The sequence below is a fragment of the Sciurus carolinensis genome, chromosome 16, assembly GCF_902686445.1.
Source record: "Sciurus carolinensis chromosome 16, mSciCar1.2, whole genome shotgun sequence".
Taxonomy (NCBI): Eukaryota; Metazoa; Chordata; class Mammalia; order Rodentia; family Sciuridae; genus Sciurus; species Sciurus carolinensis.
Window position 1 is genome coordinate 54,134,799 of NC_062228.1, and position 13,740 is coordinate 54,148,538.

The 13,740-nt window shown below is 40.2% G+C and overlaps 1 pseudogene; it reads left to right on the plus strand.

Moving 5' to 3' along the window:
* The first annotated feature begins 380 nt into the window (after positions 1-380).
* Positions 381-13,740, plus strand: part of LOC124966148 (voltage-dependent anion-selective channel protein 1-like) — a 61,458-nt pseudogene continuing 48,098 nt past the window's right edge.

Here is a 13,740-nt window from a genome sequence, read left to right on the forward strand (position 1 = left end):
CACTAAGTGACTGAGCCTCACCTCAAACTCTCCATTCTCCTGCCTTAGCCTCCCAAAATGCTGGGATTTCAGGTGTGTTCAACTGTATCTGACTCTTGGGAAGTTTCAAAGAAGCTAGTGTAGTAGATACAAAGCTTATGGTCTACTTTGGAAATTAGTCTTGATGATGGAAAACTATGTCATTGACATGAAACTCAGATTATTTGCAACACAATCATCAGGGAAACCCCAGATTTAACAGGGTGGAGGGAAAATTAATTTTCACTCTTCATTGGGAAAAATAGGAAGCATTTGGGGCCATCTTTCATCTACCAGATACATGGAAATTTATTATTAAAATAAATAATATTCAATCTTGTGCTCAACCCCTGTGGTAGCCAATGGCGCTCTTGTTGCCACCACCTCTGAGTAGAGGATGGTTGTGTCTGCCACATACTATGATCTTGGCAAATGTTTCAGGGGCATCTTCACCAAGGGCTATGGATTGGCTTGATACAATTTTTTTCAAAATAAAATCTGAGGATGTATTGGAATTACAATCAGAGGATCAGCCAATACAGAGACCCCAAAGAGACAGGCGACCTGGAAACAAGTACTGGTGGACAAACAACACCTGAAATTTACAGAGAAGCAGGATGGTGACAACATACTAGGCAGTGAGGCCATGGTGGAAGATCATCTTGCTCCTGGACTGACACTGACCTTTGATTCATGCCTCTCACCTAACACTGGGGGAAACGTGCTGAAATCAAGACAGGATACGAGCAGGAGCTCATCTACCTGGGCTGAAAGGTGGCCTCTAACATCCCTGAACCTTCCACAGAGGCATCTGGTGCTCAGAGGGCTGTCTGGTTGACTGACAAATGAATTCTGAGACTGCAGTGTTCCAAGCGACCCAGAACTACTTCACAGTTGGCAACAAGACTGATGATTTCCGGTTTCACACTAATGTGAATGACAGAACCAAGTTTGGTGGCTCCATTTATCAGAAGGTAAACAAGACGTTGGAGAACAACTACCTCTCCTGGACAGTACAAAACACTTGCTTTGGAATAGCAACAAAATACCAGATCCACCCTGATGCCTGCTTCTCAACCAAAGTGAACAACTCCAGCCTGATAGGTTTATGATACACCCAGATCCTAAAGCCAGGTGTCAAGCTGACTTGATCAGCTTTTCTGGATGGCAAGAACTTCAAAGACACTGTTCACAAACTTGGTCTAGGACTGGAATTTCAAGCAGGAATGAGTACTGTAACATCATTAATTTTAAACTATTTTGCAGCATAGCTACCTTCAGAATTTAGTGTACCTTTTAATGCTCTATGTATGGGATACAAGAATTGGTAAAAATCATGTTAGACCTAAGTTAAAGAGGATTCATCTTTAAAGTATTACCATTTCAGAAGTATAGATGAACCCAAGTCCATAATAAAGTCCTTTCAGCTGTAGATTTGTGTGTAAGAGACTTTGGTGGTCCATCTACAGGTTCTCTCTGTCTCTCTGTCTCTGTCTCTGTCTCTCTCTCTCTCTAAACTTAGAAAAGCCTGGAAGTGGAAGCTGGTAATGTGCTAATGTCTGGGCACTTTGCAAACTGCACTGAGTAAATGAATGAAGTGTGACTTCCTGGGAGTCACACATGGCTTCCTAACCTTAATGAATGAGACGCTTGTGCTTGGTGGTGTGTAAAAGCACATCTGAAGGGACTTTGTTTAGACATATTTTCATGACCTTTTTCTGCCCTAGTGCATCATGACCTTGTTTACACCACAAGTAGGCTTCAGGGGGTGGTTGATTTTTCTTTTGAGCCATTTTGGGGGGGGAGTGTGGGTGTAATGAAGCATGTAATTCCAGACTTCATTCCTTTTCATGTTTTTTGGCCTTTTCAACGGTGTATGAAACAGTTTCTAGGAGCTCCAGCTACAGTCTGGGGAAAGGCTGCGTTATTGTGATCCACAGTGACAACACTAGGAATCTACACTGGACCTCTGTTGTACTCTCACCAATCAATTTATTTTTTAGCAGTTTCATGGGGATACTTTATACAGTCTTCCATTGTGTGTGGAATTGGATCCTCCCCTTCAAATAATATAATTAACATCACTTAAAACTTGAACGTTATGGAAACCTTTAAAAATTCAATTTATTTTTAAAAACAGCTTTAAGTTTATAGAGAAATTAGGAAACAAATAACAGTTTCCATACACCTCCAATTGATTTTCCACTATTATTATGTTCTTAAATCAGTGTGGTAGTGTGTTATACTTAATGAAGCAATATTGACACATTGCTACTTACTAAAGCCCACACCCCATTCAGAATTCTCACAATTGCTTTCCAGAGAGGGAAGTGGGAGGTCTCAGGGCTACAGTTGAGGCAGTCAGAACCAATTTCCAGGAGTTTGGTCAATGCCCAGAGGTGTTGGGGTGTGTGTGGGGCTGAATGTTGGACCTGGCATGAAACAAATGAATGAGAACCAGAGAGCCCAACAAAGTGGCTGTGTCCCAGGGCCACTCTCCACCTAGCCAGTAAACACTCCCTCCCTGACTCTCCCCTCACTTCTTAGGAGCATCCTTTCCTGCCTTCCCATCTCTGGATCTCAGGTAGCATAAGACCAGTTCCCAGGAACACTGCCCACTCCCTGAGCACCTAGATCCCCAAGTGATCAGCCCCCAAACAACACTGGCCTTAGATCTCCAGAACTACCTTACAACATGCCCAGGTGGGAATCACAATCACAAATCAGCCCCATCACCAACTCATTCTTCCCCCACAGGGCTGATTTGCAACCCTGCCCACCTGTGCTTAGATTCAGATCCAGTGAGGAAAGGGTAATTAATAGGGAGGAGAGAATTTGTGGGGGAATGGGGCTCCCACGTAGCCCAGAACTACAGTGAAGCCTGTTTCTCTCTGCCCTCCTCATCTAATGTATCCCTGGGGAGGACTGGCCAGCTTCCAGGTGAAGGAACCAGGTCTAATACACATGGAGAGCTGATGTGTGGACTAGACCTCAGCACAAATTACCCACTTGGGGTACAACCACATCTAATGCCACACTTCCTGAAATGCTCCTCCAGATTTGTAGGTCTCCTGGGACAGATGACTTGGAGACAAAATGTCCCAGCTCTGAACTGTGACTGAAGCACTCCTTCCACCATCAAGGAAAGAACCAACTGGGAAGCCTACTGGGCTCCAGGAAAGAGAGAGCATGGAGAGAGCAGTGGGGAGGGTTTCAGCACCTGCCCCTCCTGAGAGAGGACCTGCTGTGTTCCCCAACCTCCAGCTCCCCTCCCAGGTTCTCTTCCACCTGCTCTGCATCTGTGTCTCTCTGAATCCCAATTTCAGAAAGCCTCTCTCTTTATTGGAAAGCAGATACTGGGGATTGAACCCAGGGGTTCTTTACCCCTAAGCTACATCCCCAGTGCTTTCTACTTTTTATTTTGCAACAGGATCTCTCTAATTTGCTGAGACTGGTCTTGAACTTGAGATCCTCCTGCCTCAGCATCCCCAGTTCCTTGGATTACAGGCACGCACCACCATGCCCAGTTCTCTTGATCTTTACAGATTAAAAAAGAATTCATCCAGGATGTGCAGCAGATGCTCTTTGGCAGGGGCTTAGAGAGGAGTCTGGCCTGGGATATGGGGATGGGCAGCTTACATTGCAGTTTTAGGAACTTCCAGCTCTGAGCATCATTTCTTATGATTATGAAGAGCAAGGTAAGGTGGTCCAATTTTTTTAACTTTGTTGTAAACTGAAAAGAATGGTCTTCCCTTGACTTTACTTCTTGCTGATCGTGGGATAAGTTCAGCATATAGAAACTCTTTCCTTATTCATTATCCTGCCTTGAGGATTCCCTAAGGAAGAGCTTAGGGTTTGTTGGGAGTTGAGGGCTCAGGTGCCTGAGAACAGGGCTGTGTACTCACTGATGGAATTGATTTTTCTGGCTCATTTCCATCTTTGTCCCTGGGTTAGGCAGCCATGCCTATGGTCTTCTATGTGATAAAGTTTGGAGAAAGTTCTGGAGCCAAACCCTAGAGTTTGTTTAGGATGCAGCCTGAGGCATTTGTTTTTGTTTAAGGAGGAAGTGTTACAGGTGCCTCAGGTGTGTGTGCTCATCCCTCAGCCTCAGTCCACTGTGTGACTGGTTTTGCAAGTCACAACTCTCAGAGCCCTGGGGACCTGAATCTCTTTTCTTTACTGACCTCAGTTCCCATCAAGGTAATAACCACATGCTAGAGACCACTTCAGCCATGATTAGGGATTGGAGAGTACGTTTCTCATCTGTCCTTGGATTCTGACTGCAGGAGAGGTGCTGATTCCTGGGGCTGCAGGGAGCACAGGGGGAGCGGTCCCGTCAGCAGTGCTCAGAGAAGGAGGCCAGATAAAAGCTTACCTGGACTTTTGAAACCCATGCACATTATTGATTATTCCCAGAGAAGAGGTGGGGATGCAGGATTTGCTTCCATGGCCCACACCAGAAGCCAGGCACGGCCAGTGCTAAGAGCGGAATGTCCTGACCTATCCCTACATTCCCTCCATCTGATTCTTCTGTTGATGAAATCATTTTCTCTCCCCACCATCTGTGATTCTTCTCTGTAATTTTTTTTTTCAATCTTCAAATACCATTGAACACCAATAGAGATAATGTAGTCCTGTACTATATTGAAAAACACTCATCTGCTGACATGGCAATGGATGGTCATCCTCATCACATGTACTCTCTTCCCAGAGGAAATTTCATGGGAAGGGCAGTGTCTGCATTCTCCTCTGTATTCTGAATAGCTGCATGCATATAAACACCTGTACATACAGTTCACATTTCCCTTTATGTAAAATGGATACTATAATATTCTCTTGAAATGCTACAAGACTACAGATATATCTTAGGGTTGTCAGGTTTGCATTTTATGAATAAATTGTAATATATTTAATTTGACCATTTAAAAATTATTTAATTTGTTCCCTTTTTTCTGTCTTGCCCTAAAATTCTGCAATTACTATCTTCTTAAAATTTTTTTATTTGTTCTAATGGGTTATATTTGATAGTAGAATGCATTTTGACACATTGTACACAAATGGAGCACCACTTCTCATTCCTCTGGTGGTATGTGGTGCAGAGTCACATCAGTAGTGTAATCATACATGTATATAGGGTACTAATGTCTGTCTCATTCTACTATCCTTCCCATCCCCACTGTCTCACTCTACCCCTCACTCCCCTGTGCATAATCCAAAGTTCCTTCATTCTTCCCTACCCACCCCCCACTATGGATCAGCACCTGCTTATCAGAGAAACATTTGGCCTTTTCTTTTGGGATTTGCTTATTCCTCTTAGCATGATAGTCTCTAGTATAGAGGTTTCACGCCAGTCAATATACAAAGTAGTGAAAGTCCTTTGAGTGAGCAAACTCCTTAGGACAATAAAGCTTTCTATTTGGATTAGAAATACTCTGCAGCTCCTCTGTCTTTGAGGCCTGGAGACATTGTCATCTTATAAAAACCTTTGGTAGTAGTGGACTCTGAGGAGCAAGCAAGTTATGTGATCTGCTCATGTGAAACACTAACTGCAGTATGTAACCTAGGTAACTTGGGATGACCCTGGAATAGATAATAAAACTTAACTGTCTTTCCCACAGGATCCACTTCTTGCTACACACCATCCTGTGTTCTTGCCTCTTTATTTGCTCTCCCCTAAACTCTTACAGCTCGACCCCAATTCACCTTTACAGCTGGTACCCTGAGCAGGGACCCTTGTGAGTATATTGATAGGAGAAGGGAATAGCTTACTGCCTAGAACAGGCTTTGATGCGTCACTCATCCCCTGGTACTGATCCCACTGTGGAGCTATGGGAAATTCCCTATCTGATGCTCAACACCAGCATTAGGCTGAACTTTCCTAGCTGTTTCATAAGGCTAAGCATTCTGTAAGTAATGCAAAACTTGCTGCTTTACTGTCTGAAATGGATTCTTGCTTGCTGTCCATGGTATCTGGAGAGTGGGTCCTTGAGATCCAAAGATTGGGGAGACATAGGTAAAAAATTTCACGAGGAACTGTGGGCTCCTATACCTGTGTTACATGCTTGGTATTTGTGTCAAGATGCTATCTCAAAAATAGCCCTGACAGAGTCACAAACTTCTCTGGTAGTCTCTACAACTGAAGTTTTTCTCAGTCACCTCCTCCTCCTTCCTCTCCTTCTTTTCCTTTCTAAATCCAGTCTTATTTATCTGAATGTCTCAGGCAGGCATGTGAGGAGGGAGAAACTCAGATATTGGCTGTCTGCCATATTAGATTAAATAATGGTAATCAGCCAGAATATGAACAATTGCCTTTTGCTGTGTTTAAAGAATTAAGAAAGACAATGTTGGAGAGTGGAATTAATAGTAATTTCATGCTCAATATGATAGAGATGCATTGGTGAAACGGTTACTTCTCCTGCCCCAAATATAGTGTTTTTACAAGAATACTCTGATTAAGCCCATGTTCAAGCTGAGGATAATGTTCATGGAAATGTTAATATTGATTATGAAGACTTGTTTTTTGTGGGTCAAAGAGGGACATTACAATAAGCTCAGTTATCCACAGATGCCATTGCTCAGATTAGAATCTTAGTTTTTAAAGCATGGAGGAGTCCTTTGCTATAATTCAGCAAGCCTCAGGGGAGCCTTATATTAATTTTGTTACTCAATTGAATAAAACTATTGGAACACAAATAGACAATTTGGAAGCTTCCAATATTCTGAGTAAACAACTAGCTTACAAAAATGTCAACCATGATTTTAAGGAAGTAATGAAATCCACTTGCCATAAAGTGGACACTACAATTTCTGATTTAATAAAAGTATGTCAGAATGTTGAAACTGAAAGTCATAAAGCAGGTTTACAGACTGCTACTTTCAAGCTCTGTGAGAAACTTTGTTACAATTATAAAAAAAAAAAAAACCTGGCCATCTTCTACAGGATTGTAAGAGGGCTGAGGATATAGCTCAGGTGGTAGAGTTCTTGGCCCTGCATTCAATCCCTAGCACTGCCAAAAAAGAATTGTAAGATTAAAATTGGCCACAAAAATGACCCAATCAGAAATGTCCAATCTGTCATAAAGGATTTCATTGGGCTAATCAATGCAGATCTAAAATAGACATGTTGGGAAACCCAATTACGGGTAGCCTCCTCACCCATGGCCAAAGGAGGAGGAACCCTTTTCACCTGAAAATGCAAATGTCTCCTGCATAAATGTTTTGGATTCAAACAGAAGCTCCTTCAACAAATCCTTCCATGCCACTAAGGGAAATACAGGGATAAATTTGATTACTGCTGAGGATGCTCAAATACGTCTCCCTGGGGAAGTTTGTAAAATTGCTACCCAAATTCAAGGACTTATACACAAAGATACCATTGGTTCAATTTTGACCATTCCTGCAATGCTAAAGAAGGAAAAATTATAATTACTGGAGTAATCGATTCTGACTATGCTAGTGTTATATACATTCAAGTTTGGTCTAAAATGACTTTAAATCTCCCTAAGGGATCCTTCATAGCTCAATTAATTGTCATTCCTTATATTACTTTCCTATAGCTCCTAATGAAAGAGGGAATACAGGATTTGGGTTCACTTTTATTTGAGCATGTTTACCTATTACTGAAAATGGACCAAAGTTTACCTTCTTTGTTTAAGTGAACAGTCAATCACAGGGTTATTGGACACCAGTGCTAATGTTACAGTTATACTTGTCTCAATGTGGCCTCATACATGGCCCTTACAGAGGGTCACCCCAGTTTGGGGCATAGGAGGCATTAATGAAAAATCTCTCTATGGTTATGCTCTGCCCCTTCCAGCCCACAGTAAGTTATTACTGAGATTCAACTGTATATTGTGGCAATTCCCTTTCCTATATGGGGCAGAGACATCTTACACAAGTTACAAATGTCTGTGGAGTTCCATTTTTATAGGGGCCTCTATGGACTTGACCACATTGCCATTAAAATGAAAGGTCACCACTCCTGTCTGGGTAGAACAATGGCCATTGTCTAAGGAGAAGGTGGCAGCCACAGAGGTGTTCATTCAAGAACAGTGACAATTGGGACATATCAAATCTTCTACCAGTCCATGGAATATGCCCATTTTTACCATAAAGAAAAAATCAGGGACATGGAGATTATTACAAGATTTAAGAGAAATTTAAGAATATGTATAACTAATGAGTCCACTTCAGTATGGATTGGCTAACACTAATCTTATTCCTCAGAATTTTTCCTTATTTCATGGACCTAAAAGACTTTTTTTTTTTTTTTAACTATTTCTTCCTTTTCTGATGATTGGGAGGAATTTGGCTTCACAGTTCCTGTTTTCAATCATCATAAGCCTGCTGATAGATATCAGTGGAAAGTTGTTCTTCAAGGTATGTTAAATAGCCCCACATTATGTCAACATTTTGTGAATAACACTCTTCCGCCTTTCCAACAATTATTTCCACATATTCTTGTTTATCATTATAAGGATAATATATTGATTGCTGGGCCAATACTTACAGAAGAGATTTTAACTAAATTACAACACATTCTATTACAATCTGGCCTCCATGTGGCCACAGAAAAAATTCAACAACTCCTTATTAATTATTTAGGACATAGAATACTTCAATGTAATTCCATTCCTTACATTTCCAGATTGACTCTTTCTTCCAAATATTCCTGAGTTCATTTGCAATAATTTTTAGGACATTTAAATTGGGCCTGACAATATATTTCTTTAACTACTGATAGGCTGTCACCTTTTTTCAACTGTTGAAACAGCAACAGAATCCCATCAGTTTTTTCCAGTTAACTCCTGAACTAACTGTAGCTCTTCAACATGTTAGTAAAAAATTATCTACAGTTCTTATAGACACACTCCCAACGCTCAGTGTTCCTTTATTGCTAATAATCTTTACAGGAAAGACTTACGCCTTTGCTATAGTTGTTGCCATTTTTAATCAAGACTTGTACATAATAGAGTGGTTATATTCTCCTCACTTTTCAGGAAGAAATGTGCTCTCTTATGCTGATATGTAAGCTCAATTGATCTCAGATATTTGCAATCGTATTTTATCTTTTACAGGAACAGAAATTCATGTACTTTATCTTACTTATGGAAAGACTTTACACTTAGAGTATTTACAATTTTCTTCATTTTATCAAGCTGTCTTAACGGATTTTTAGCTCCTATTGCTTTCCATGCAACTCCAGATGAACACGTTTCCTTATTGTGTCAAGTCTCTCACGGTCCTTCTTCTATAATCTCCATTCCACTTTCCAGTGGGATTACTGTCTATACTGATGGAGGAAAAAATGGGTGTGGTATCTATATTCACTGATAAAAAATGAATGGTTATTACATATTGTCTCAAGCTTCTTCTCTGAGCAGAATTAGCTGCTCTTTGTATGTTTCCCACTGCCCTAAACATCATTATAGATTCTCAGTGTTTAGCCAAACTGATGCCTCATTTCCTCTGCAATTTTCTCACCTCATTTGGACTCTAATTTATTATTACTATTTATCACTCTTCAATCTCTTTTACACTACAGGATTGTATGGCTCCAGTATTTCTTGCTCACATATGTAGCCACACCAAGATTCCTGGAACACTCACTGAAAGAAATGCTCATGCTGATGCTGTGTAAAATCACTTTATACTCTTTTCTGATGCGGTGCCATTGCACAATTTTTTTTTCATCAAAATGACTGTTCCTTAATGAAAACCTTTTCTATTTCCTCTCAACAGGCCTGTTTCATCATTAATAATTGCTCTCATTGCACACTTTCATTCCCCTACTTGGGAAACTGTAAACGCTCGAGGTTTACACTCTAATACTCTCTGACAGATGGATGTAACTCATTTTCCTCCTTTTCATACTTATTCCTTTTACATGTTACCATAGATACATCCTCAGGCTTTGTATAGGCCAGTGCACATCATTCAGACAAGGTCCCAGCCTGTACCTCTCATGTGCTCCTTTGCATTGCCACTATGGGTAACCTCATCATTTAAAAATTGACAATGCTCCTGCTTATACTTCTAGTGCCTTTGCTCAGTTTTGTAATCAATGGAATATAATTCTAACCCATGAAATCCCTCACAGTCCTACTGGACAGGCCTTAATTGAACATGCACATCACATGCTTAAAACATGCCTTTTAAATCAAAAACAAAAAAGGGGACCTAGGCTTGCTCATGTTAATGATGCCCTCAATATTGTCTTGTTCAAAATACATGCTCTTAATGTGCAGTATGAAGATAATACACATTCTACACATTGCTGATCCTCTGCCTTGGACAGGCACTTTACCCCTAAGGAACCACTAGCAAAGATTTATGTGAAATACCGAGTTCCATCAGATAAGATATAGTGGGACCCGGCACCCTTAATTACATGGAGAGTAGGGGTTTCTCAGCCACATCCTGCGTGGATGAGAAAATGGTTAACTGCCAGAGGACATTGCTGGCTATAAATCAATCAATTACCCATAAACTTATCTAGTCAATAAATGAACAAGAGCCAATACTCTTTTTAAATGAGAGGGGGTGTGATGGGTCTGAGCATAATAGCTCTGGCCTCTAATAACATGGAGTTGCCCAACTCTCTTTTATTTTTAGACACAGAGGTAAAGTGGCCTGGTACAGGAGGGGTTTCTTCTGATGAACAGGATGAGGTGGAGTTAGGGGAACCAATTTTCTCAGGGAAACTATCATATAAAGAGGTAGGGAACCACTCCCACAGTTCCACATACACCCCCGCCCCCCAGCAATCTGGTACACACCTCTGACAAGGAATCTCCAACAAAATCAAGAGACACAAGGGACTCCCAGTCTTCTAATCATCTAGTGACTTGGGGAATACAAATAGTTTAACAACATTGGCTCAATAATTTCTAGCTCCAATGGGTTTAGAATGTACCCTGGAATATTTGGTTACAACTCTGTTTGCAAATCTTACCCAACATTCACAAATATTGTGGCTATTATTGTGGTATTTCTCTGTTGTATCCCTGTTGGTGGCACCCCTGTACAGAAAACTGTTCCATCTTTGACTTCCCACACTCATTATAATATTTGCATCCACTTAGTGGAAATTGTTAATTCTTCTCAAAAATTGTATCCATCAAGTGATTGTGATAATAGGGTTGCTATTGATTATTTGATATTGTTATATCATAAGGGATGCTAGGAATATAAAAATATGTGTTGCTTCAATTTAACTGATGAGAGTAATCCCATTTAAAGGGATTGGATCATCTTAAAGACAGAGTAAAGAAGGTGCAACAAGATGATGGAGGTTGTGATTCATTAGATTGATTAACCTCATGGCTACCAAGTTTTACATGGTTCAAACAGCTTTTCACTGGGGGATGTTTATTGATACTAGCCATATTTTGTTGTACATGTTTCTGTCAATGTCTGTCTTGCTTTCTTTCTATACCTTCCTTAACAAAAGACAAGTCATGTCTGTTCAAAATGCCATAGAACACAAAAAAGGGGAGTTACAGAGGTTTCAGGCCAGTAAATGTACAGAGGAGTGAAAGTCCTTTGAGTGAGCAAACTCCTCAGGACAATACGGTCTTCTGTTTGAATGACTTAGAATCACTCTGCAACTCCTCTCTCCTTGAGGCCTGGAGACGTTGTCTTATTATAAAAACATTTGAAATTAGTGGACTCTGAGAAGCAAGCAAGTTATGTGATCTGCACATGTGCAAAACTAACTGCACTATGTAACCTAGTGTAACTTGATATGACCCTGGAATAGATAATAAAACTGAACTGAACTGGATTTCCCACAGGAGCCTTTTCTTGCTATACACCATTCTGTGTGCTTACCTCTTTATTTTCTTTCCCCTTAACCTTTATCGCTGGACCCCAATTAACATTTATACTCTAGTTCCATCCATTTACCTGCAAACACCATAATTTTATTCTTCATTAAGGCTGAGTAGTATTCCATTGTGTTTATGTACCACATTTTATTTTTTCATGCCTGTGGGCATATAGGTTGGTTCCATAGTTTAGCTACTGTGAATTGAGCTGCTATAAACATTGATATGGCTGTGTCACTGTAGTGTGCTGATTTTAAGTCTGTGGGTATAAACTGAGAAGTGGGATAACTAGGTCAAATTGTGATTCCTTTCCAAGGTTTCTGAGGAATCTCCATACTGCTTTCCATAATGGTTGCACCAATCTGCAGCCTCATCAGCAATGTATGCATGTACCCTTTCTCCCCACATCCTTGCCAACACTTATTGTTACTTGTATTCTTAATAGTTGCCATTCTGACTGAAGTGAGATGAAATTTTAGAATAGTTTTGATTTGCTTTTCTCTAATTGCAAGAGATGATGAACGTTTTCTCATGTTTGTCAGTTGATTGTATTTCTTCTTCTGTGAAGTATCTGTTCAGTTCCTTAGCCCATTTATTGATTGGGCTATTTGGGTTTTTGTTGTTAAGTTTATTAAGTTCTTTATATATTCTGGAGATTAGATCTCTATCTGTGGTGCATGTGATAAAGATTTTCTCTTATTGTGTAGGCTTTCTCTTCACATTGTTTATTGTTTATTTTGTTGTGAAGATTTTTCATTTGAATTCATCCCATTTATTGATTCTTAATTTCACTTCCTATGCTTTAGGAGTCTTCTTAAGGAAGTCAGATCCTAAGCTGAGAAGATGAAGATTTGGGGCTACTTTTTCTTTTATTAGTTGCAGAGTCTATGTTCTTGTGTCTAAGTCTTTGATCCACTTTGAATTGATTTCTGTGCAGGGTGAGATATAGAGGTTTAAGTTCATTTTGTTACACATGAATTTCCAGTTTTCCCAGCACCATTTGTTGACTAGGCCATCTTTTCTCCAATGTATGTTTTTGGCACCTTTGTCTAGTATGAGATAACTGTATTTATGGGGTTTTTCTCTGTGCCTTCTATCAGTACCATTAGTCTACATGACTATTTGGTGCCAAAACCATGACTTTTTTGTTACTGTAGCTCTGTATTGTAGTTTAAGGTCTGGTATTGTGATGCCTCCTGCTTCACTTTCCTTGCTTAGGATTGCCTTGGCTATTCTGCATCTCTTATTTTTCCAAATGAATTTTATGATGCTATTTCTAGTTCCATGAAGAATGTCATTGGAATTTTAATAGGAATTGCCTTGAATCTGTATGACACTTTGGGTAGTATGGCCATTTTGACAATATTAATTCTGCTTGTAGAAGTACAAGGGAGACCTTTCATCTTGTAAGGTCTTCTTCAATTTCTTTCTGTAGTTTTTATTATAGAGGTATTTAACCTCTTTTGTTAGTTTGATTCCTAAGTATTCTTTTATTTTTTGAGGTTATTGTGAATGGAGTAGTTTCGCTAATTTCTCTTGCAGTGGATTCAATGTTTATGTATAGGAATGCATTTGATTTATAGGTATTTGTGGGGGGCCATCCTTATTTAGCATAATCAGACTAGGTTGAGCCATGGGACACAGTGGTCTGGTTTGTAGGAACCGGTCACCACAGAGGAATGTCCCAGATTGCTGGGACACATGTGTCATTGAGTGGGAATAGTTCCCTGCCTGGTTCTGTGATAGTTCCCCTGAGAAAATGACTCTCCTAACTCCACATCATCCTGTTCATCACAGAAGAAGCCCTCCTATTCTGGGCCCATTTGTCTGTGTGTCTGCAAATCAAAAGATAGTTGGGCTACCCCATGTTGTTAGAGGATAGAACTGGTATGGC